This window comes from Musca vetustissima, unplaced genomic scaffold (assembly GCF_032173495.1).
Source record: "Musca vetustissima isolate MV318-11 ecotype Yass unplaced genomic scaffold, APGP_CSIRO_Mvet_v1 utg579, whole genome shotgun sequence".
Lineage (NCBI taxonomy): Eukaryota > Metazoa > Arthropoda > Insecta > Diptera > Muscidae > Musca > Musca vetustissima.
Window position 1 is genome coordinate 46,726 of NW_026876802.1, and position 24,100 is coordinate 70,825.

The 24,100-nt window shown below is 34.1% G+C and overlaps 1 long non-coding RNA gene across 1 annotated transcript in view; it reads left to right on the forward strand.

The window, feature by feature from the left end:
* Positions 1-3,588: 3,588 nt before the first annotated feature.
* Positions 3,589-24,100, forward strand: part of LOC133321351 (uncharacterized) — a 66,751-nt gene continuing 46,239 nt past the window's right edge. The window contains exon 1 of the long non-coding RNA XR_009754010.1: positions 3,589-3,608. This is a non-coding gene — a long non-coding RNA (uncharacterized LOC133321351). The remainder of the gene's footprint in view (positions 3,609-24,100) is intronic.

The following is a 24,100-nucleotide window of genomic DNA, read 5'->3' on the forward strand; positions in this document are numbered from 1 at the left end:
TATACCATTCTAATCAGGACCCCAAGGACTACATGTGGTAAACATTTCAAAACGATCCGCGAGGGGGCCCTAAACTAGACTTGTGCCGATTTTTTTTTTTACCTGAACCCTTGAGCAGAAACCCCGACGTCGGTAGATATGGACATCAGAAGGTCCAAAAACCCATGGCATGTTCCGTGTAAATAATTTAGAAATAATTTAGTAAAAACTGAAAATTTGTGCTTCCTTAAAAAATACCCAACACCAGTAAAGAAGTGTCAGTCGGTGTTGCTAAATATATACCCTCAGCCTATGGTTTGCGGTGGTCTAAGGAATGCAAGGTTTTAGGATTTAAGGATTAATGTAGGTTTGGAAACAAATTACGATTTGCAAAATTTGAATCAAGTCAGATATTCCATTGGATTAGGTGCCCGAAGGAGTAGATTAACGAATCGCGTCTTCAAGCTTTTTATATATGGTATATATTACCATGTGCAGAGGTAAGATGAAATTGGACATTCTGTTCGCTCCATTTGAAATTTACAAGTCTTCAAAATTTTGACCCTTTGTGGGTTAGGTACCGATAAGTACCATCTTCCCACATGTTTAAAATATTAAGTTGTACAGTAAAATCCCGATAATTCGTAACCCCGCTAATTCCTTAACCCCGTATATTCGTAAAAAAACCCTTTTTAATTCGTAAAAATCCCATATATTTCGGTCCCTTTGATAATTCGTATTTTTTTCTATAATTCGTAAACTCAGTGCTCTACAAGTCGCTTGACATCAATAATGCGTTGAACAATGGTGAAAGAAAGATTTGACGAATCGCTACCATATTTTTCTGGCTACCCTTATATATTTTCTTCAAAACAGCGAGGTCATCATGGGAATATCCAACAGCAGTACTGCAAAACGCAAAAAAACAGAAGAATTCGTGGAGCTTGAGCAATCACTTCTCGCTCAGTTTCGACAAAACCGTCAAACGTGAATAAAAACCTCAATCATTCGTATTTTTTCTACTTTCCGCTAATTCGAAAACCCTGCTAATTCGATTAAAATGGTCGGTGCCTTCACATTACGAACTATCGTAATTTTAATGTACAAAGATTAGTTCATATTGGATAATCCGTTCGCCTGATATTTTAAAATTAATATTGAGCAAAATTTTATCCATTTTGTGTGGGAGGTACTAGAAAGAGTGGACCGATGGGTCCCATTATCCAACTTAAATTATGTTTGAAACAAATATTACCATGTGCATATTTTGCATTAAATCGGACATTCTATACCCCATAGGATTAAAAAAAATCCAAAATGTTGACCCTTTGGTGGTAAATCTTAGAAGTAGTGGACCGATACGTTCCATATGCCAGCAATATGCAGACATGATATAAATATTAGGTTGTACAAAGTTTAGTTTCAATCGGATGCTCATTACACAGAATATTAGGTGGGTGCAAAATTTGGATCAAATCAATAACTGCCCTTCGTGAGTGAATATGAAGAAGTTGAAGTGAAGTTATATATAGTAGTAACCATTTGCGACTGTGCGGATGCAGATCAGTTAAATTCACGAAAGTGAATTGCCAGAAATTGATGTAATTTGACATTCTCGGTTTCTGGTAGTATTATTTGCAGTGTCTCATATATTTTGATTCGAATCGCATAGTCCTTTCGTTAATTGTTTGCAAAAGTTTAAATTTTTTTAGATGAGGTACCATTAGCCATAAGGCTGAGGGTATTAAATTTTTTTTTAATTCCAGAAACTTTTAAGCCGGAAATGTAAACGGACAACACAAAATAAGATCAATATTCCGTTGTGTATATTTTATTCTGGAGGGCACTCTCACATTTTTTAAGCAAAGAGGATATTACATTTTTTATTAATTTAGGCGATAATGCTGCCCAAGTAATTCGGCTTCAAAAAAATGTCTTTAATTTGACATGATCCCCAACAAGTTCTGGATTGCGCTAAGATCAGAGAATAGGGTAGGACAAGAGATAACTTCATTCGAATTGTTCAAGGAACCACTTTTGGAGTATATTTTAGGTCGCTATTTCGGTGAAATGTCCATTTAAGAGGTATCTCTTTTTTAGAATAATGCAGAATCAGTTCTTTTGAAATATCACGCTATATATGCCGTCCAAACACTTGTCCAGAGAAACAATCCCAGACCATTATGCTGCGTCCTCCATGTTTTGGCTTTTCAATTGTATTGTGTCATCTGAATCTTTTAAATTGGATTCGTCAGAAAACTCAGTCCAATTGAGGTAGACATTGGCGTTTTAAAATCAGACTTCTTTATTTTTTAATTAAAAGGTTTGCTAAACATCGACTGAATAACTCGCCCTTTACAATTTTTCTGCGAATTTCACTATTTAAGCAGGTTTGAATTTAAATAGGAGTTGCATTCTATTTGTCCATTATATTTTCTGAAATAAAAGAACGACGAATTTTACCCGACGTTCTATGTTAAAAAACCTCATATTAGGACATATGATACCCAAATTGTGTAAATTAACATCGGGTCCTTAATTTGCGTGCACCACCATCTTAAAAATATCCTTCTACATACCCACAAACAAATTAATCATTTACAGCCTGTTTTTGTAAAATTCTAAACGAACGAATTCGAGTGACTTACGACCAAACCTTTGTTTATGTAAACAAATATTTTTTGATTCAAAACAAAAATAAATGACATATTTTTCAAAACCAAGGAGTTTGGTCGTAAGTCACTCGAATTCGTTCGTTTAGAATTTTACAAAAACAGGCTGTTAAAGTCTAAAAGTTGCAAATCATTTTCTCTAAGCTATATTTATCATACGGAATTGTTTTAGCCATTAACGCGAAAAACGTAACAAGTTGCCATCACTTTTCATTGTTACCCCCATTTTTAGTGTCCTTATATTTTATAATTCGTTTGAAATGGCATCTCTTTGTTCTCCGCAAAACAATCAACGACAGTGAGAATAGCAAATACAAGAAAATACACAAAACTGAGCACCTTCGCTTATGAACGAACTGCCATCCAAATGACGTTTGTGTTAAGTGGTGTACATATCATTGAACAAATACGTCAATTTTCATCAAAAAGGCTTTGACGACAAATTTTCTAATTTTCAACAACAACAAAATTTTGTATATTGCATTAGCTTGAATTAATTATATGTTAATAATACATTACATGAAATATCCAAGGAGCTTTGTTTCATTTTGACTGATCTCGAATTATAAAAAGCAAATTGATCAGAACTGACCAGTTCGTTCGTTGTTGTGTATATCACTTTAGATCTTCTTTAAATATATCTTCTTTAACCCATTTCTATTCCTTTCAAATATAGGTGAAGTGTTTTGTATTAAATAAATCAGAATTTTCAAAATTCTCTAAAAAAAAACAAATATTAAAAAAATAAAACATCAAAAGAATTCCAAATTCTTTAAATGTGCCTTTAAAATTAATCTAAAGAGTGTAACTCCATAAATTTTAATTGGAAAACATTGAAAATATCCACAAACTACAAAATTGTGTTTGTTCCAAAGTAACAAACAAATCAAACAACAGACTTTCTTATTCTTATTGGATTTTCAATTTTGTTTCGTCCCCGTATCCCGAATGCAAACTGTAAGTAATTTATTATTTTTTATTCATTTAATTTTTATATTAATTTTACTATTTTTTTTCTCCAAATTTAAATTAATATAATTTATTTCTGTAGTTTTTTATGTTAATATTTCCATGCTTCATTATAATTTTACTTTTTATAATTTACTACATCTGAACCATCATATCCACCTCAGTTATAATATATTTTTATCCCGTAATTAATTGTCCTTTCGCTCACAATCTCACTCATAATTTCTCTCTCTCTCTCTTTGTGTAATCTCTGTTCCTCTTTTTCTCTCTCTTGTTTTAATGCTGTTTTTTGCTGTTGTGTCGATATTTTTTTGTTATCCTGAAACATGAATCTGTGAAAAGTGTTTTATTTTCTGTAATTAATATTCATTTGGATATTTATTTGTGAATATTAAGCAATCTGAAACATATTGACGAGATTTGTTTGTATTCCGCCACTACCACTTATTCCGTTTGCAACACCTTCTTCGTTGTTCCTCGGAGACCTCAAAAATATACCTCTGTGTACCTGCAGATCAGTTGATTTCACGATAGAGATTATTATTTGTCAAAGTTCCAACAGAAATTTATGTAATTTGGCATTCTGGATTCTTGATGGCATTCCATTGTAAAGAATTATCAATGTTCATACATATTAATGTGGGATTTATGCTTATCCGTTGGCTCAAATAATTAAAATACTGTTTATTTAGTCAAAAGTTTAAAAGAAAAGTTTATTGAATAATGTTTAGGGGTATTTGAATGAATGGAAAGTTTAATGAATTTAATAAAATGAATGGAGAGAATGAAGAGTTGTCTGAGCACGTCTGTTCTGTATCGCGTCGTCGTATGCACTGATCGTTGCTCATCGTTGCATTGATTGATGTGTGATGTTGGTGGTTGACTGATGTGTGTGTGTATGCGTAGTTCCTTTTTTCGTCCTACATTAATCATTTTCATGGTCCTAGTCACATTTTCTAATCGAAGTGGCACTAATTTGGAATTTTGAGATTTTTCAGAGTGTAGAAAATATCTTGTCAAATTGTTCATATTAAGTCCCGCTCCCATAATCTGTATTTCGGATTAAACCCAAGTATATGTAATTTGGTATTACAGTGTCCCAAAGTCAAAACAATACTTTGGCATAGTTGTCATATAAAGGTTGTGCCGATTTTATGTATTTTCTAGACCCACCTCATGTTGAAGGGCATAATAATTTAGACCAGCCGAACCTATTAAAAAAGTTAACCAGAGTTACATAATTTATAAGCAAAATGTGACATTGATAAAGGAAATTGATGAGGAACTGTCGTTTTTATTCACAATTGGATGAGTGTGTCTTAATTTGAATCGAGTTCATTTTCTTTTTTTGTTAGACGTGTTCCACCAGGACAACGCTAAGCCACACACATCTACAGTGACTCGCCAGAAACTTCGGAAGCTTGGTTGGGCAGTTTTAATGCATCCGCCATACAGACCGGACGCGGCACCAGGCAATTATCTTTTTCTTGCATTGCAAAATTTCTTTAACCTTTTGAGCCCCGAATATTTTCCGCAATCTTAGAACAAATTCACAGATTTAATGCAACTATCCTAATAATGCATAAAAATCATCATGTTATATAAAGTCCTATAGTTCAACCTAATATGTATGTAGAATTCCCTTTTGGGTTCTGTTATGGTAACTATCCCTTTCCAATGAAATTTAAATTTTTACTGTGTGTGTTTTTTTATGTTAGCTACGTGTTGGGTATGGTTTTTTATTAATTATGATTTGTTTTGAAAACTGTATAATAAATAAGTATATAGCTTTGGGTTCTGTTATGAAAAGAGTAGCTACTTTATCAGCACCGTGTGATCCAATCGACTCCATCACCAAATATGCAGGATTTAATGAACAGTCAATGATAACACAGTGCTGAGGGAAACAATCGGAACAGCTGGAGATATGGCATGAAGTTTCTCCTCTTACACCTCACTTGTGTCTTCCGCAACTTCACGGAGATTGACAACCCTCCGATCAAACTCATTGCGTGCGATTAAAGATGAGCCAAACTTATATAATTCCTACCGTAACAAGGACAATAATCCACTGAGATTATTTTCTTTAAGAACAGCGCGAATATTTAACTTCCTTGTGATGTTATATATATATATTTATATATATATTTGCTTAAAGTGACTCAAAAGATTTAAGATTTGTCTCAACTTATAAAAATATGGAACTGGGATTTGAGCTTATAAAAAATCGTAACCTTAATATATCATATATAGCTTAAATCCGCTAAATCTAATTGAACATTTTTTGCACACATAGTTTGTATTAATTTCACCTTCACTAAATGGTGCCTCAATCATTGCATATTGAAGATACCCCACAACAATAGCACATTCAAACCGGCTTATTATTCTTATTACATTGAAATCTTTCTTTTCATTGGAATAATCTGTCAGTCATTTAACAAAGAAAAATTCCCCCCAGACAATACGAAAATATGATTCATTATCCAAATAATGAAAATAAAATCACAATCTACCTTTTGTAATCATAAAAAACGGCTACCTGAATAAAATATAAACAAGTATACCAACATTATTCAATTAGTGCTTTAATTTATGATAGCACTAAACGAACGCATTTTTAATGATAAACATATTCAATTAGCCTTTTAAATTATTCTTTTTTCTTCAAATTCCTCTTAAACTTTCCTTACGAGTTATTAATGTTTAAAAATCTTGGTCTAAGATTTATCTATTTCAAATTTGTCAATGAACTTGAATTTCGTTTCAAATAATTTGTCTTTCCATCACTTTTATGCTAATAAAAACACGATTAGCAAACATCCAGACGCATGACAGATATTCAGCTATTTATACACATATAATAAAACAGCCCCCTTTTGAAGTGGTAGCATCCATCAGCTGTTTTGCATAAACAAGTTTTCATAGATCTCGTGCTGTTGATTTTTGTATGTATGTGTTAAACTTTTCTAAATGTTTGACTCTTCTGAGCCCGAACCGGTTGGTTATCACAATTTTTTACGCTTAGTTTTATCTATTGGAATTTATTTTACGGTATTTGCATTTACTATTTTTATTTTTATTCTATTTCAACATTGTTGCCAGAGCTTCCGAATAGATGCACTAACCTACCTATCTACCGCTACGGTACTACGTAATTCTATAATTTTTTATATAAAAGAATACCCCTATTGTGAAAACATGCTCACTCGCTACCTCGCGTAAATGTCGCAGATACTTAAAGAGATTTACTTTCTGTTTGATTGGATTCGACTAACTGATAAGATATGAGGAAGAATACATGGATATATACAAGTAATGGTAACAACAATATAAAATGTGATGGTAGACGACTAATGCACGAGTTCTATACTAAATGTTTGTGTTAACATGTGTCTAGGTTCACAAGTTTGTTGTTAAGTGATATGTATTTTAATTACAGTAGAACTTAGTCAGTGGGTAATAGAAAAAGTATAACGGTGCCAAGCGGTGTTGTCGATAGATATATACGCTCTGTCTATGACATGTATAAATTTATCCGGAATTGTAATAGTAGAATGCTTAGACCGATGGGTCCCATTTTCTGACTTGATCTAGTGTAACGTAACAAAAGTTACATACATACAACAACACCTACGATCGCTCCATCCACCATAGCAACGAATTCGCATGACATCCCCATGAGTATCAACATCGACTGCATTGACATTTAACAGCGTCGTCTACACTACCATATAATTCTCATTCACGTTTTTACACCACAAGCATAAGTATTTCAGTTTCATTCACTGAGGTGAGCTTGCCATTGCATGGCTACATAAATCAGTGTTCAACTAAATTGAGAGTAAGTGTGAGAGCTTACCTGAGATATTATCGTAAAAAAGAACGTCGAAAAGAGAATGCATAAATGACATAAATACATATATACAGTGGCTTTAGCTTACCGTTCCACACAGAGACTGCTGTTTACTGTTTCACACAATGGCTTCGGCTTACTGTTCCACCCAGAGATTTCTGTTAACTGTTCCACACAGAGGCTTCGGCTTACTGTTCGCAGTTATATATAGTATCGTAAAATATGAATGACGAAAAGAGAATGCATAGTTGAAATAATAACATATAAACAGAGTCTTCGCCTTACCGTTCCACACAGAGACTTCGGTTTACTGTTTCACACAATGGCTTCGGCTTACTGTTCCACCCTGAGATTTCTGTTAACTGTTCCACACAGAAGCTTCGGCTTACTGTTCGCAGTTATATATAGTAGTTTGTACGAGTCAATACGTACTACTAACCTATATAAAACCGCCGTGGCCCATTACCGATAACAAGCATTACCGTTCATCGTTAAACCGTCGTAGCCGATTACCGACTAAAGCCATTTCCATGTTACTCTACAAGGTTTTCTGGATTCTTATGGAGACCCTGGACACGACTGGGTTAATCTCAGCCGACAAGAAACCTCCGTTACATTAGGTTTTGTAAATAATAATACGAAGTACAACGCTCAAATTAAATAGAATACTCCATTCGGTTGGTTTAGGATTTGAAAATTTTCAAAATCGAATTGAAAATTTGCAATTCAAATATCAATCCCCCAAAAATTGGGGGAACTTCACATAATATTGAAACAAATACTACGATGTGACGGACGGAAATTTGTCAATCGACTTCAAATTGCCATGTGAATTTAATTTTTTTAAAAAAAGTTGGAACTGTTTCTGAGGATTGTAAGTGCCATATTGCAGACTTTTAGTTTAGAAAACTGGCCTAGGAACCTGCGAACACACATATTTATCTATATTGAAACATTTCTGGAATCAGGAATGCTAAACTACAGCCTCGCTGCTGAAAAAATACGACTAAATCCTTCAAAAAATCAAAAATAAACATAAAAGGGGCTATGTGCATTCTACATTTATGTCAAATTATAGCCACTTTGGTGAGGACATTCGGCAAAACGAAAAAAAATAGAATAAAATAGGACGGAGATCTTTATATGAGGGCTATGTTAAATAAAACACTTACATCGAAAAATTTCTGCAAAGACGATTTGCACCGTACAAGAACCGGTTTTCAAAATTGCAGCCTATTTTTTGGAAAATTCGGCGGAACCTTTTCGAATACCTTAAATGGGACATTTATATGAGGCTATGTCAAAACATGGACCATGATCGTTATAATTTTGCAAAAAAATCACAATCTCTCAGAACCCGGAATGTCATATCACCACCACTTTGGCGGCTAAATTACTGAGAGTAACAATTTACATGAATTCGGTTAGAAAATGCCAAATTACAGTCACTTCGGTGGGGAAAATAAAGATAAAGGTCGTGAACGTCGTTAAAAACAGCCGCTTTACCGCAAAACATTGATGGCGGGGTTAAACTGATAAAGCAAAAAAACGAAAAAACACCAATTAACAGTGCCGGTATTCGAAGAAGATACAAACCACTGAAAGTTTTTCGTAGACGATTCAATTCCTCAACTTAAAGTGAAGTCGAATTGAAGATCAAATCGAAAAACGAGCAGAGTCGATGAACCAACCGGCTAAAGAATGTAATGGATTAATTCGCCATACCGACTAGTCAATATCCCGAAAAGAATTAGTCTTAATTATTTATTTTATATAATGTAATGTATGAAGTAATGTGTAATGTAAGGTAATCTATATAAGGTATAAAACTTGCTAACTTGACTTTTTATACCATAAAAAATTGTTAAGGACTTTTGTCGACTATGGTCTTACCCTAACGTCTTTTGTAGAATATAACATTCGACAATTGTTTTCTCTCCGCTAAATATAAAGTAAGGACATCGGTAAGGTATAAAATGGTGGATACAAAATCTGTAACAAACGTAGGTAATAACTTCGGTAAGGTATTCTGTAAGATACAAGTCCTTCTACAACTAATAATAAACATGACCTTCAGCATATTTTTTTAGAATAGAATCTTCGATGAGGTATTTAATAGAGTATTTTAGGGAATATTATGAATCGGCTAAGATATTTTATTGCATGTAAGGTATCCAGTAAGGTTTTCTATACCTTTTAGGTTCACCAGTTTGAAAATTGTTATATAATGTTTTCAGTATGTAATTCTAAGTACAAATAAATGCATTTTTGAAAATCCTTCACTTAATGAAATTTCTGACTACCTATACCATATATAAAATTAGAATAGTAAGGACTACGGTAAGGTATTCCATAGATTATGAGAACTTCACTAGCTAATTGTATTCATCATTTGATAGAATATCACTTCCCCCGATATTGTACTATAAAAAGGGACTTGATACTTGAAATTTATTTTAATCAGTTCTGTCTTGCGGAAATATTTTTTTCGCACTGTACGCCTCACTGTTTATATTGTGTTCAGAACTATTTAATTTTCATCGCACGCAGAACACTTGTATGTTCTATACGAAAGTTTTAATATGTATAGAATACGAAAAATACATCTCCAGAATGTTCCGTACTGAATAAAATCCGTGTTAATATGTTACATAGAATATCAGTTATTGGGTAAAATAAGACATTTTAGAGCTGGTAAGGCATCAAGTAAGGTTTAAAATACATTTGATATATTATACACATAGTAATGACCCCAGTATGGTATTCAATTTACTTCAATATGCCATCCTATAACCTACGAACAATAAACTTCGCCTTCAGCATTTTTTTTTCTGAATCAGGCCTTATTTAAGAATTTTAATAAAATATTGGACCATCTGTATGGTATTTGAGGGGATAGAATGACTTTAGTAAGGCCTTTTGTTTTCTGTAAGGCATTAAGTAAGGTATTCTATGCGCTTTCGATCCACAAGTTCGAAAGCTGATATGTAATGTCTTCAATATGGAATTATACGGAGTATTTCGACAAATTCTTGGAGTTAAGAAAGTTCTTCACTTAATGCATTGTCTGACATATATTATGTGAACAGTAAGGCCTTATGTAAGGTATTCCAAATCCCACGAACTTCGCTTGGGACTTGCATCGAACATTTTCATGAATTATAAAAACATTGTTCTTCGATAAAATCGAAAAAAACATAAATTTCCCTGAAGAAGTGGCAAATCAAAATATTCCGCAAAATAGTAGAATAATTCTTTCCACCACTGTGAATATTTAGCTCGTTCTGTGGGGATATTTAGGCTAGGTTCGTCATTACATTAAAATTATATTTGCTTATCATTGACAATAATGGCTAACAATGCGGGAGATCTGCTAGTGTTGTCTGTCTGGTGTTGTACTTCTGTATATGGCGGAGGTATTTATATTGTGTTCGACACTATCATTAAATAAAAGTTTAACTTTGCTTATCACTGTCAATAAGGGCTAATAATGCGGAAGATGATATGGTTCCCCCTTTTTTGAAGTTTGCACTGACAATGTGGAAATTGTTTTACGGGAAAAAGACACAGGTTATTGTCGATCAGATATATAGATATGTCGAGCGTAAACACTTTATAGCTTGCACAGGTTTTTTTATTTGTTAAAAAAATTGTAAAATATATTATTCATACAATTTATTTCTAATAAAGTCATTGAACTAATTCAAGTTTTGCTTTCTGTGGTTCAGTATAATTTGACTGACTTTCAATTTTTGCTGTAATTGTGGAATGACGGACGCTTTTAACGCTTGTGTTCAGAACAATTTTGTATGAGTCGCTGTTTTTATTTTTTGTAATTTTTGTTGTTGTTTTTATTATTGCTGTCAGTTTGATTTTGGTTAGCCTTTTTTCCCCAACTGCTGTCCCACTGAATGCCATGGATTGGTTGGCTGAATTGTTTTTGTATTTCGTCGTTGTTGTGTTCTCTCTGACTTAATTTTGTAATTAATGTCTTGTGTTGAAGTGGCAAAAAACACCAAATCGAACAAAAAACCCCTAAATTGTGTATGAAATAAATTTTCAAGTAATGTCAGCATTTTTTGGCGATATGAACTCATTTTGAACGATCACACGGCTGATTTTTGTGATTTTTTTTGCGCGTTGAATTTTTTTGTTCTGTCTGTTTGTGTATTCTCTCCCATTTTAGGAAAATGCGTGTAAAGTGGTTTTTGTGTTTTAGATCATCAGAAACATCATTGCCCATAGATTTGTAAGGAAACCGGTTGTGTGAATGTCTAAATGCTAAGGTACCATTGACCATTTTACTTGTAAATCCGGTTTTGTAGCTTGACATGTGAAAAAGATAAAAATCGAACAACCAAAAAAATACTCAAACAATGTAAATAGAATTTTGAGACAAGATCAGTAATAATGAATTTATTTCGTTGTTGTTGTTTCTAAAACAACAACATTGTGGTTTCAAGTGGTGACTGCATTCATGAGAATGCCATTCACTCATCATCATTTTTTTTTTTTGGGGGTTTTGCCCAAAAAAGTAAAGATTTGTAGAACATCATGATTAAACAATCAAATTCTTGTGATCAGCCGGCAATATGAAATGGTCATAGAATTCTGAATGTAGACATCAGTCTGTGGGTATATTAAGAGAAAATAGATTATATGTGTATTGAGAAAAAATGCAAGAACATTGTGCAGCTATCTTAAAAAGTGCAGGTATCGTTAATAACTTGATTAGATGGAGATAAAGTCTCTAACGCAAAAGTGAGTGGAAGTTCTACTGAAATTTCATCTACAGGAAATCCGAACTATATTGACTTGTTTTGGTCTTCAGAGGGCCATGATAGCATTGTACCACCCTTTCATTCGACTGCAATTTCCAAGGTGTAGAAGGTTTTCTAGAGGAAATGAGGAAAATAATACCTTCTGCACAACATTTTTATAAATATAAACATTTCTGAACATATTACTCACAATGAGTCGTATATTTTGAAAGTGGTTTAAGTCCTTTTTTTCTTACATTTAGATTGATTCGTTTCAGAAATATTGTTAAATTGTATAAATTTTGTTTTTGGGCTTCTCTCCTTGAATATATAATATATAACTGAATATATTTTGTAAAGTTTTATAGAAAATCAAGAACCCAAAATGATCTTAGAACACTTTCAAAATATACTACTCATATAGTAATCACTTCTGGAAGGACGGACTTCCGATTTAATGAAGAATCTCAAATTGAGTTAATATAGTGGCTTTTGCACACTCATATTCTATAAAAATTCCGTATGGATGATTTTTTATCGAATAATCACTTCTTTTATTGCGGTAACCCCTTGGGGAAGTACTTCCGAGGAATTAAGTGTGCTTTTAAAAAATTTCGATACCATGTTGGGGCTTCCATATTTTCTACATTTATAACAATTTTTAAAAATTAGAAATAGGCGTTCTATAGATATTATGTTTTAAAAAAAAATCCACGTAAGGGAGATGTATTCGTCCAGTAAGCACTTCAGTAAGGTCTTTTGAGAGCCTAGATAGCTTCAAACCATATGGTTGATGAGTTTTTCAATATATAGAAGGCCTACTCGAAATTGTTCTAGAGGAGATCATAATCCTATAAACTACTCCAGCATACTTGTGTTGATAAATAAAGATTCCTGAAGCTATATTTTAGTATAGTAAGCACTTCTAGAAGGACTTCCGAAGAATGCAAGAATCTGAAATTGAGTTTTTAAAGCTTACATTAATTATGTATAAATATTGTGAACATTAACAACAGATAATCGAAATTAATTTTTCACTGGAAGTTAAATTACCGTACCGTACATCGAGGAAGCAATTTTTTAGTGTGCTATTCATATCGGTAATCACTTCCTATGTCTTTACTATGGTGTAGAATGGCTTCTATACGACCAACCTTTATAACAAAATTGAAAATCAGAAATATAAGTTTTAAAATTAGACGACAAATTTGGATAAATAGATCCTCCTAAAGGAGTTAGTTAGATAAGTACTTCTGTAAGGTCTTCTGAGAGCTGAGAAAACTTCGTACAATACGATCCTTGAATTTTCAATATCCTCCTAGACTCTACTCTAAATTTTCCTAGAAGATCATATTAAGTCCAGTAGAATTGTTTTGGGGTACAAACATTCCTGAACATATATTTTAGTATAGTAAGCACTTCTGGAATGACTTCCGAGGAATTACAGAATCTCAAGTTAAGTTTATAAAGCGTATAACGCATATTCATTTTGTATAAATATATCGCAAACAAATAATAGAAAGAAGTGTCCCATTGTAGGATAAATTTTTGTATGGACGTGTTTGTCAAGTAAGACATTATTTAAGTGTGATATCCATATCGGGAATCACTTCCGTGGAGTTAAGAAATCACATGAACGGTTCATATGGTGTAGAATGGCTTCTATTTGACTACACTTTATAATCATTTTGAGAATCCGAAATAAACAGCGTTTAGAGGATATACTTCTATTAAAATAAATACTCCTAAGTGTGCACTTCGGGGGACTGAGATAACCATGAACAGTCCGGACTGAGAGTTTTATATGCGTAAAAGGCCTACTCAAAATTCTTCTAATAGAGATTAGAAACATATAGTTACCAGAATTGTTGTGGGTTATAACATACACTGAAAAGTAATCTCTTCTAAAAGGACATCATGAATTTCAGGAAAGCGTTTTTTCCTAATACGAAACTTTTCTGTAGAACAGATGCTCTTTATGAAAATCCCCATTCTGGACCTTGATTGGATTTATCCTAGTCCATGTTGGAAACTATTGGAATTAAGAGTTGTAAATAGTATGTTTCGGGGAGCCACTAGACACTCTTGTACCACCTGACACTTTCAGTATCCACCGGCTATATTTTCTATAGTCTGAAATTTTAAAAGACCATTCTAGGTGTAAAAAAATGTATTGCAATGTAGAACGGCTGGACAGTCTTTGTAGCGAGAAAGACGATTTTTTATATGGAATTTTGTGTGAAATTAATCCGGAATGACTATACGAATTCTTCTGCCGAAAAAAAAAACTGCTGCCAAAAATTCAGATGTTAAGCAGTGGAAATGGCGTTATCAATGGAAACAAATTATTGCTTGAGGATAAAGGTACTGTTTCAGAAATCATAGTTATCAACTGAAAAAATATTGTTTGAGGATTAATGGCTGGAAAGAGGCAATCGAATATAATTCCTACTGGGTCATTGGAAAAGTAGACCTTACTCTAAATGTTGACGACGGAAATGTTCCAGAAATAATAGTTATCAACGGAAGAAAATTATTGTTTGGGGATAAAGGATTTCAAGGAGGTAATCGAATGTAATTCCTAATGGGTCATTCGAAATAGTGTCATTGGAAAAGAAGACCTTACTCTCAATGCTTAAGAAGGCAATGTTTCAGAAATCATAGTTGGCGAGGGTAATGTTTCAGAAATTATGGTTATCAACGGAAAAAATTATTGTTTGAGGATAAAGGATAAAGGATTGAGGATAAAGGAATGTAATTCCTAGTGGGTCATTCGAAATAGTGTCATTGGAAAAGAATACCTTATTATACTAAATGTTAAAAAGAGAGTTATATATTTTACAATTCAAATGTATAATGAGAATGTAATTTTATTCCTCATAATAATTTTTATAGAAGTTGAATTTCCGATATTATAGGAATACGTGAATAAACTAATTTGTGTCAATTCAAATTATGCCTCTCGTCCAACAACTTCCTGAACTCAAGAATGCTACTGATCGATTGTCCTTCACGGCAACTATTCTATACAAATGATCATCGAGTATTCGATAGCGACTCTGGGAGCTAGGAGAGACATTTACAGAATCATTCTTAGTTTCTAAAACAAAATATATTAATACTCTCCCGTTTGTGTTTCCATTTAAGGGTATACGATGTCTTTACGGAAAGTCTCTAAAGAGGTATTTTTCCATTCAATTAATAGTCGATTTCACCTGGATTTTTTCTTGTTTTTTTTTTTTTTTAATCCCCAAAAATGTTATTTTGGCAGCCGTAACTTTCAAATCTTTTGCGCATTTTGGTATCTGCAAAATATTTGACTCTTTTGTTTCTAAATTTGTAACATAACGAAACTCCTTTTATTGCCCCACTGTGCCATATTTGACAATTTCCATTTGTTTAGTTCTTTGTCTCATTTGTGTTCTGTTCTGTGTGGACATTTTGGTATAGCCTGTTGCTTTTTGTGTTTTGGCTGGATACATAGCGAATAAACCCGACATACATATATGGACACATACATAGTTATATATAGGGGTCTTCATTCATCCATATATCTTTTATTTGAAGTTTAAAGAACGGACATACTGGCACAAGCACACACACATACAAACACACCCTAAAACGTGGTTCAGTAATTCAGTGACTTGCCTGTCTGTATGTCAGTCAGACCTTTGGATGCATGGTTGGATGATTCGCTTGTCTGGTTGCCTGCCTGACTGCTTGGCTTTGGGATACCATTGACGCAGTTTGCGTTTCATTCAGGCTGTCATTCCCTCCATTTGCCTTTGACAAAATGAGAGGAAACAAAAGTGAAATAAAAGTTATCAAGTTGAACGGCCGGTTTCAAAATGTTAACATGTTTGACCTTGAATCTGAAAAATTCATACTCTCACACTCACAAAATTGCAAACATACGACATTTGGGGGACAGTTTTGCGGAATATATATTTCACTTGAATTTTGAAGAGTAGCATACGGGGTTCTCGTGTTTATTTTTTTTTTGTTCCTCGTTTGCCTTTGTTTATGCAGAAAAAAATGACAACAGCAACAAAAACTTTTGTCTCACAGCATTGTTGCAAATAAACGTTTCCGAAACTTTTAAGTAAAAAATATGTGTGTCTGATTCGACGGGGAGAAGAGTCCATCAACAGCCCTCAACCTCACTTTTTCAACAAGTCATGATCATGACTTTATCAATTGAAATAAAAAAACTGAAACAATATTTTGTTATGTAGATGGCTTCGGGTGGCAAAATATGAGGTTCAGGATTTTCGTTTATAGATAAATAAGAGGGCTCAAAGGGTCTTCTATAAACAGGTTACCTCAGAGCGTCTTCTGTAGGTGGGAGCCCTAAGGTCCTCTATTAATACGAGAACTCAGTCGGTATTTTATACGGCCTTCTATATATAGGAGACCCGCAGAGTTTTTTGTATAGATTGAATACTTCATTCTCTTGTTCTTTACGAAGAAACCACTGTATATCTGCCATAGAAAGATGACCTATGTCGCTCTCCTCCAGATAGGTAACCTCTGGCGGTCTTTTATAAATATGAGATCTCGAACGCCTTCCATGGAAAGTTTGCCTCTATGTGTTTTCTATAGATAGGAGACCTCAGGAGGGTCTTCTATAGATGAAAGGCCTCTGCGGGTCTTCTATATAAAATATACCTTTGTGTATCTTCTACAGAAAAATTACCTCTTAAGGTCTCCAATAGAAAGAATTTTTCTATCTAAAAAAAGCTGAAGAAATGTCTACCTATAAAGGTCCAGAAGTCTTCTGGCTATCGAATGTGAGTTCTATACGTACAATAGATCTTCTGTCTGTGGAAGGTATGCGTGTCCCACATTAGTCAGTCCTGGCCTTTAACATTTATTTTTTTTAATGCCTCGGTTTCCCCTTTTTCAAACCTTCCGATGACCTTTAATTTCACAAACAAATATCTTCCAAATTTATGCAATTCTTCTAAACCAAAACCCAAAAAATCTTCTCAAAATTATACAATTCGTTCTATGCTGTATGTTGCAAATTAATTCATCACCAAATCAAATTCTTCCGAAATCAATGAATTATGATTCATAAACAACAATTCATTGAACCATAAACGACAACAAAAAAGGTTAGCCAAAAGGCTTTCAACAGCTCTAAACCAAATCAAAAACCATAAACCGAAAATCATTTATATTCGGTAACCAAAAAGAGAAAATTAATGCAAAATTAAGTTCAAAGAAATCTATCAAAATCACAACCGAAGACAACAACACCAAAAACATCAAATGTGGCGGGTGGAGAATTCAACTTCCGTTGAGTTTTTTTCTTCATCAGACATTTATTGCAACATAGATTTCCCCCCGAAAAAAAAAACATATTCATTAGCTGTGAATGGGCGAAGAAGGGAAGGCGGGTAACTGAGTGAGTGCAGAAGGGCAGCAAATATTCATCCAACCGTCCAATATACACACACACACAGCACAAGCAACAAAAAATGTAAATGATCAAATCTGAAGGCAGAATATTAAGATAGGCGGGAGGAAGTAAAGGAATAAGAAATTCAAAAGTCAATGTTTGGGATTTTTGTGTGAAAATCACTTAAAGGGCACCAGAGATCTTCTATTCGAAAAAATCTACATAGTTTCAGCCTACAGAATATCTCTACCCATAGTTCTTATATCTCTAGAAGTCAGTCCCACAGGTAATTTTTCTATTGAAAATTCACAAGACTTGTATCTATATCAGTCTCAAATTTCTTTTATAAAAAATGTCCCCACAGTTTCGAACCACGGGTCTTTCATATATCGAAAAATTAACATCTAACTATAGAAGATTTACAGATCTTCTGTTTATAGCAGACCAATAGGCCTTCTATCTACAGAACACCGACATTTCCACCTCTATATCATGGACACATCTATAAGACAGGACGGATCGCCTACAGTAATATATCCTATTCATACAAATTTGGCATGATGAAATCACAAATTGGCTGCCCTCGATAGCCTCATGAATTATATATTTAGGGTCTTGAATAGACTGTTAGGATAGACCTAATCATTCACGTAACAAAATCTGGGTGGCCGTTTCTGATCTCCTCTTCGATGGATAGCACAGTTCCGAAACATATTCCTTAAATGAGTCATGGTTTCATCCAATTGTAAAGAACCAACTCGCAATGTGACTGCCACGCTCTCGACTGCCTCACGATTTTGTATATTTGAGGCCTTAAATCGACTCTGGGCAGCTAGTATAGATTTTATCTTTTATGTGACCCAAGAGTTAGAAATCGCAAGGTGTTAATTCGCAAGCTCCCGTGGTTTTGACCAATTGGTCAATATATTCCGATTTCGATTTCGAGCCTTACATGCGACAATTTTGCTTCTTGGCGTTGGCAAAAAGGTGAAAATTAGCTTCATAAGTTAAGAGGATTTTCCGATGGAATTCCGAATTCCAAAGGCCTTTTACAGCAAATACAGCTTTTGTGGTCTTAAGGCAGAAAATTTTAAGCAAAATATGTGCAATGTCCAGATGCACAGAACTAGTAGAAATCGACCAACACCTTGGTCCAACAGTTTGAATTTCGATTCACCATTATAATTTACAAATTTTTGTAGAGAAATTGAATAAATCATTACGGGTCAATACTGGGCTGTCGGTGGTCGTACGACCCATCAATTCAAAATTTTGACAAGTCAAAAAGGTGCTGGCGAAGTTTGAGATCTAGCATTGTCATGGTGTACAACGATTCGTCCTCTCTATTTCGTTTTTCGAATTTCAGAAGTGTCCTTTTACGTTGCTCTAGCCTCCGATCGTGTATAGAACTTGTATTCACAGCTCATCTATAGCCTCCAAATAAAGCTCCTTTATAGACTCCTTCTTCAGACTCCCAGTACAGATTGTTCTGTATACTCCCTCTTCAGGTCGTCTATAGACTCCCTACATAGGTCTCTAGAGGCTCCCAAACAGTTCGTCTATAGACTACCTATACAGATCGTCTATAGACTGACTCCCTATACAAATCGTCTATAGACTCCCTATACAGATCATCTATAGACTCCCTATACAGATCGTCTATAGACTCCCTATACAGATCGTCTATAGACTCCCTATACAGATCGTCTATAGACTCCTTCTTAAGCTCTTCTATAGAATATTTTCAGCTTGTCTATATAGACTCCCTGTACAGCTCGTCTATATAGATTCCCTATACAGCTCGTGTATAGAGGCTTCGTCTACAGTTTTAATCTTAAGCTCATTTATAGATTCCCTTTTCAAAGTTCGTCTATAGACTCCCTATTCAAAATTCGTCAATAAACTCCCTCGTCAGCTCGTCTTCTTTATTAGCAGACCAATATTTAAGTTTCCTCTCATAAATAACCATTAGGTCCATGGAAGACCAATAGGACCCCTTTCTATGTAGAAAGATAGAGAACACCAAAAGTTTTTTTCTCATGTTACCTATTTAGGCTGCATAGAATGAATTTTTATAATATGAAGACCCATTTCAAAAAAAAAAAAAAATCAACGAAAACGCCCCTTCCTGCCCCCACCATCTAGGTGTTCGTTCAACAATTATTAATGATTATATATTTCGTAATGTTAATTAAGCATTATAACCATATAACCATCGTCGCGATGTAATTAAGTTCATTTCAGGTAACGGGAAATAAATAAAACTTTTTTCTTTTTTCGTGTGTTGTTTTTGGTTGAAATGAAAGTGAAACACAGCAGAAATATAACCGACCGACCAATCGTAACCACAACCACACCAAACGAAATACAGCTGAGAATCGGGGAATACTGCTGCTGCTACTGATGATGATATCATTTGTCGATTATGAAATATTTGAACAAACGGGCCTATTTCTTTCACAGAGTATCGAGGAAGAAAGCTGGGAAAAAAGTGTAGTTATGTTTTGGGCGGAAGAAGAAGGGTGCCACAACCACAACAAACCAAACCAACTAATTTTCAGGTAAACACAAAAACACGTTAACAACCTGAATTGCTGTGAACTGAACTGAACGGAATTAAAAAAACAAAAATCGGTTAAATAGAAGCAGCCACCACAGTATGGGTAATAAAAAGGGAAATCGAAACAATGTGTAGAGCCCACACAACTACTACAACAACAGCAGCAGAAAAAGAGCAAAAACTTAATAGTTAGCTGCTTTGGATATGCCTATATAGCCCAACGAAAGTCGTACGAACGAAAAAATACCACTAGTCATAGGCAGACTCAAAGCTGGTGGAGCTCTGGTCCGCTTTGAGCTCACACTATAAACCGAGTTTCGTCCAAGTTTATGTTTCGTTTCGTTTCGTTTTTTTTGTTTTTACTGCTGTTCATTGTTTAGCTTTGCTTCTCAGCAAGCAAATCATCAATCACGCTTAACGTGAATCAAGGCAACAACAACACCAGGCAGACATTAAAAACTTCAACAACAACCAACAAATGAAATAATAATGAACGCGCAATTCAAGGTCTTATAAAAACAACACGAAATAACTGACGCACTGGATTTGTGCGTTAACCTATTAAACGCCAAATCATGTTTGTTGTTGGTTTTTTGGTTTCGATTTTGGTATAACCCTCAAAAAAATGATGTTAACATACACATTGTTGCAATTGTGCGTAAGTGTTGTTTTTTTACCTTTTGCATTGTAGGTTACGCATCATCTTTATTGCCGGGGGGCCAATGTAAGTCAGTTTTTTTCGATTTTGATGAAGATGATTATTACCACTGACTTTTTGACAAGAGATTTCATTGGAAATTCATAAAACATGATTGAAATTAATGGATTCCAATTTCCAAGGCGAAATTATGAGAGTTGTAAATTTGTGTTGTTCCATTATTTTTTTCGATGGCTTCAGGGAGAAAGGTGAAATGTTATACGCTATAGGCAATAAAGTAAAAGATTAATGTTGGACAAAAAATAGATCTACTTTCATTTACACTAGCCTCATTTACTTAACATAGTTCTCTATACACCCATATTTCCATTGCTTTTTGGTACTGAGGGGTCTATAGACTAGCTGAAAAGGGAGCCCATAGACGAGCTGGAAAGGGAGTCTCTATAGACAAGCTGAACAGGGAGTCTCTATAGACGAGCTGAACAGGAAGTTTCTATAGACGAGCTGAACAGGGAGTTTCTATAGACGAGCTAAAGTAAGAGTCTATAGACGAGCTGAAAAGGGAGTCTCTATAGACGAGCTGAAAAGGGAGTCTCAATAGACGAGCTGAAAAGGGAGTCTCAATAGACGAGCTGAAAAGGGAGTCTCTATAGACGAGCTGAAAACGGAGACAAGCTTTGAATAGAGAGTATATAGACAAGCTAATGATGAAGTCTATAGCTGCAAATTGCAAATATAGACAAACTGAAGAGGTAGTCTAGAGGTAGACGTTTTATATACGAAGTCTATAGATTAGCTTAGGAAAGGGAGACGCTATAGGCTATCTGTGAATAAATAATTCTCCGTAGACGACCTGGTGAGTAGGCAGTCCCTATAGTTGAGCTGTTTTTAGAATATCTATAAATTAAAAAAATATAGAGACAAATGCGAGTCGAACTGTCAATAGTAATCTCTGGATCTTCCATAGATCCACAGTCGGTATTCTGTAGATATAAATAACACAGGGAGTCTTCTAGGCCTCTTTGATATTTGACATGTGGGAAATACGACAAAATTCACGAAAAATACGGTGAACACGTTGCAGTCACAGTTCATCTAAATTAAAGCATTTTTGTGTATATTCGCAGTACGACTGCTATGACGATATTAGGGGAAATATTCAGTCACTCTGGTCATAGACGGCTCGAAGATAATAGGATTTTATGCTGTTCGGTTCGTTAGTATTCTGGTAATTGCAGTGGTTCGGATTTCGGTTGTTTAGGACTGGATAAATTAAACTGGCCGGTATGTATAATCTGGATATGAGCAGCGATTAGACTATGACGCTTAGAGTTCAAAATCCTAAATTATTTTTCGGCAATCATGTGATGACCTAATTCAATTTATGACAGACATTTTTTTTCTTTCTTAAAAATAAAACCACTTGTCTAGATTGATTTGTCATATAGACATTAGGGGTCATTATCTTCCTTTATGGACATTCACACTATTATTTAAAATTTACGACGGATATTTTTTTTTGGAATAATTGTTGTGGCTTGTGTTAAATTTTCCCATTATTTTAAAAGTCAATTTGTGGTTATGAAACAGGTTTTTTTATTATTTACAACGGCCTATTATTTTTTACGGTAATTGCTATTTCACGCAACTTAATTTACAATAAATTGCACCGATTTTTGGGACAAGGATGAATAAGTCAAAATCAAAACCTAAGGTTACGATTTTCAAGGTTTAACATATTTTGCATCCGAAAATATGAGATGTAGACAAGATTATTAAAAGGCTCTGAGGTTGAACTACTAAAGTCGGATTTGAGGTTGGAGGCTGTGGCACTATCAAGAGTCGGAAAGTAGATTTGATAGGATCCGTCTATTTTTAAAGTGTATTTCGGCAGGGCCGATTAAATGTGTGGATTTATTAAAGCATATTTTTTTAGGGTCCAATATAGGCGTGGATTTTTTAAGAATATTTTTTCAGGGTCCATTGTAGCCGTAGATTTTTGTATATATTTTCACAAGGACTACTGCAGGTGTAGATTTATAAAACATATTTTTTCAAGGCCTATTGCAGGCATAGATTTATTAAAAATTATTTTTTAATTTTTTTATTGGATTTTTAAGGCCTATTGTAGACGTAGATATTCTAAGGAATATTGTTCAATGCCTATTGAAGGCGTGTATTTTCTAAGAAATATTTTAGGGCATATTGTAGACGTGGATTTTCTAAGAGATACTTCTGGTATTCTACCCTTCTCATAATCAATTTTGTAATAAATTTTAACACTTCGTAACAAATCGTAATATTGCCCTGCCTCTTTATATTCATCAAATTTTATTTAACCCCTTTCAAAATTACAATCTCAAATTTATTCTCGACGTATGTCCGTGTGTGTTTGTTAATTTGTATGTATTCTTCACGATTTGTTTCTGCTGTGTGTGTTTATATTTCAATTAGCACCATATTTGTAATTTAATTTTTTAAGACAATGGAAATACACAGAAACTATAAAAAATAATAATATAGGTTCGTCCACAGTAAAATGGAGCTGTCTGTCTGGATGAATGTCTATACATATATGTGTAACTACATATGTATGTACATACAAACAATATAATATCATCCAGATTGCACTGGAAAAACTACGGGGCATATATGCATGTGTAATGACCAGACATCGTCCAAATGACGGCGATGAAACCAAATCCTCACAAAAACAAAAATAAAAATAAGCAATGTTTGCCGCAGATCACACACTCATACCTACGTATTCACACAAAATATCGTACATTCGGTAATACAGTAGAATAATGCCGAAACATTGACCACAACAATTTCAAAACGCGCGGTCACAAAAAAATCTTTAACTACTGTGAATAAAATCGCTGACTGGCTGCAATTTTGTTTTTTTATATATGTATCTTAGCGTTAATGTGGCTAATATTAGGGTGGGCTTCACAGAGGAATGGATTTTTTTAAGAATATTTTTTTAAGGCTCGACAGAGGCGTGGATTTTTTAAAGGTATTTTTTTAACGACTATCTGAGGCGTGGATTTTTAAGTATTTTTTCAACGACTATCTGAGGCGTGGATTTTTTAAAGAATTTTTTTCAACGACTATCTGAGGCGTGGATTTTTTAAAGAATATTTTTTTCAACGACTATCTGAGGCGTGGATTTTTTAAAGAATATTTTTTCAACGACTATCTGAGGCGTGGATTTTTTAAAGAATATTTTTTCAACGACT